This window comes from Aphis gossypii, chromosome X (genome assembly GCF_020184175.1).
Source record: "Aphis gossypii isolate Hap1 chromosome X, ASM2018417v2, whole genome shotgun sequence".
Lineage (NCBI taxonomy): Eukaryota > Metazoa > Arthropoda > Insecta > Hemiptera > Aphididae > Aphis > Aphis gossypii.
In genome coordinates this window covers 3,742,195-3,745,736 of record NC_065533.1, presented here as the reverse complement: position 1 = coordinate 3,745,736, position 3,542 = coordinate 3,742,195, and the positions used below count along the sequence as shown (strand labels likewise).

General features: G+C 33.3%; 1 protein-coding gene across 1 annotated transcript in view; it reads right to left on the bottom strand.

The window, feature by feature from the left end:
• LOC114126210 (tyrosine-protein kinase receptor-like) overlaps positions 1-1,774 on the bottom strand; it is a 339,695-nt gene extending 337,921 nt beyond the window's left edge. The window contains exon 1 of the mRNA XM_050208083.1: positions 1,088-1,774. The gene's annotated coding sequence lies outside the window, so the exon portion shown is untranslated. The remainder of the gene's footprint in view (positions 1-1,087) is intronic.
• Positions 1,775-3,542: the final 1,768 nt, after the last annotated feature.

Genomic DNA, 3,542 nt, shown 5'->3' with positions numbered 1-3,542 from the left:
AATGTAATAATGATTTTTTACTGAAAAGGTACCAACTCGTTAAACAGTTTTTTAAATTTAGTTTTTAATTTTAGCTATATTTTAATCAAAAAACATAGCGTATAGTTCAGATAAATATCTAAATAATAAAAAAAACCATTAAGGTATAATTACTTAAGTAACATGTTGATCTTAAAGTAATATGAAAACTAGTCAATGTTTATGTCTACTATTTTATTAACATCAGTTAATATTTGATCTTGCATTATATATTTTTTACAATATTATCTACTATAGTAATAAAATAAAAACTAAGAATAAATAAAAAAAAATTTAAATAAACCTTAAGTTACGTTTTCCTTTATATATTTCGTGTTACGGTGGATAATGAAGGATTGAGTGGTTCTTAATTATAAGTTAATTATTCTTATAATCTAAATACTCTATTACTACAGATAAAGTTTCTACGCTTATTTCATTTCAAAATTTAAAATTATATAAATAAAGAAATATTATGTTGATACACAAAAAATATTCTTTTAAAATTGATTTATCATTGCAAATGACTTATAAATTATTTTTAAAGATTTAAATCGTAATTTTTAAATGTTTTTGCTGCATTAAAATCTACCTACCTATATATCAAAATATTTATGAATAACAATAATAATAATAATTTTATTTAAAAGAGAATCCATTACATTACAAAGGCGCAGGTATTATTCGAATTTTTAGTTCTTAATTCAATTATTATAAATTAAGTTTAATTTGTATAAGTAATATAAAACATTGCTATTAACGAGTTCTGAGATATGTATTTATTTACACAATGAAATTTAAAAAAATAATAAGTATTTACAATTTTTGTTTTTATGTGATCAAACTTCATAGCATCAATTTTCTAATTTGGCTATATGTCTGACCAAATTATCCCACATCGAGTGCGATTAACCGAAATGTCAATTTCGTTATAACTTATTGTTATAACATAGAAACGGTATAAGACGTACTATATTACGATATGTGACGTTACCATATGTATTATTGAGTGTCTTACTAACTACGAATATCGCGGTTTTAGTGGTAAATCGGTATCGCGTAATCTTACCGTTACGACGAGTCCGCTGCGGATCGAGCACTTGCGTGTGCGACGATCGCACGGAAGACACTCACTCGGGCGGACAGTGAACAACGACAGCGACGCAACCGACGGATAGAAATATTCGTCTTCAGATTATCATTAAAATTCTGCGACGACGGCAAATGACTCGACGACGTCCGCGGGACTTAGGCGACTTTCGGAAGTACCTTCAGCAGTCGCAAATGCAGTGCCGGTGCACGTTGTTCAGCGGGCGCGGTGCACGTGTAGTCGCGGTGTCCGGCCGTTCGACGGCGGCGTTGCGGATCGTCCGCTGGCTCGTCTCTCCGCAGCCGAACCGGCGAACGTGCGGACTCACGTTGTCGCGGCGGATGGTATTAGGATGTGCGACGGTAAAAATATTGTAATTATAACGATTATTATATTATTATATAGCTGGGAAAATACGACCGAAATCGGTGCTGAATGAGACGGACACGACGACGGTATTGTGCGATAATAGACCGTGGACAGACGGACAGACAGTTATTCCAAAGCGTTTATTCTGTGAACAGAATACGTGATTTCTCGTCTGTACAACAATAAATATTATCGACGCAATATGACATTACGTGATTCCGTCCACGTTCGAGCGGGCTCGCGGGAAACGCGTAAAACGAGACGTCGGGCGCAGTGTACCGAGTGCGTTTGGTTACTGGCCTCGATCTTCGCAGACTCCGTATCTGATAGCATATTTTATCCCGTCCCGCTTGCGCGCGCGCGCACTCGCACCGTTCGCACACACTCGACGTTTTGTCAGGCGCGAAAAAATAATATATAATCGCGTTCACGTACGCACACACGCAACACATACACACGATTTTTTAATAATATTACCATGAATGCTATTATTACACTAGCCCGTATTATAGTATTATAATGATATAACGTTGCACAATATTATCATACACACAATATTTGGACGACATGTAGACCGCGAGTCCGATCGCCAGTAGGTGAGGTTGTGTGTGGGAGTACGGTCCAGTAAGTGTACGATGGGAACGGGGACGACGGACGGGCGGCGAACGGTGTTGTTTAAATGCCCACCGAGAGCGGGAAACCAAAATATAATATAATAATTATATTTAAAGACGTGTACGAGTTCGGAACTAAAAGCGATGCGAATGTAATGAATAATACGAAAACAATAAAATAATAAATTATGTAGTTTGAAAATCGAACAGTATACGGAATATTATAAATTACAATACATAATACGTATATTGTGCTGATGTTTGGTTTCTTAATAGCTACGAACATTAAATGCTAGTTGACTGGATTTTAGACGGTTGAATTTTTGTTAAAACAGATCACTACAATTCTCCTATATAATACTCCTCGATAAATATAATAGATTGATTAGTATTATAATTATCATTTGAAACTTTAAGTGCCTACTGTAAATCTTTTTAGACATTGTTGGATATTCATTTTATTTATAAAATATTTATTCGAATATCTAAGTCTAGAGATATTTTCATTTTGTGATTATTATAAACTTTGTAATATAGAATATAATTTAAAATATGTAGGAAAACGGATTAGCTAGAAATAATTAGAACAATACTTTGCGCGTGAAATAATGCAATAACAATTAAAACATCGATGAATATTAGTCGATATTCAATATAGGTACCTATGTTTCCTATGTACCATTATTATAAAAAATAATGACCCAAAAGTTATTTCTTGTATATAATTGTCAAATAAAAACATATAGTGTTTAAATTCTAGTTGTTTAAAAGAAAAATTGTTGAAACTATTTTCAAAGAAATACTGCTGAATATTGTACTTCTGTTGTCATTGATTAAAAAAATTAAGATAACGCTTATAAAATGAATAATAATAAAAATAGATGCAGATGTTGGAATTAGGATGGTGGTGTGGAAATACTCGAATAACGTCAGTTGAAGTATGATGATGACAATTATAAAATGCACTTACATTCTAGTCATTCTATACATCTGTCAAACTCGTGAGATCTGTTAGTCTCCCACAGTTTCACCTACAAAATATATTAACTTCTTATTGCACTATTATAAAATAAGACATAATATTTCTTGAATTTCAATTTTTTTTTTTTTTTTTTGCCAATCTTATAGTCCTAGCAAAACGTCAACTATTAACCATGATCTGATGAGGAGGGCAATGCATTATAAAAGCGATTCTTGGTAAATTTGAACGCACTTTTTAAATTCATATACCGCACGTTAAAACAGAGACTGTAATGGAGAGCATGACGAATAGCGATATTCTGCTGAACCGTACGGATTCCGATAGATTATATACGCGAGATATCAACTTTCAAACCGCCCGCAGTCAACGTTAACAGTCCACCCAGATGTGCCATATTCTATTATGACGAGAGGGTGATGAGTAGATATTCCCTACCCCTATAAGTTGATAACCATGATTTATATACATA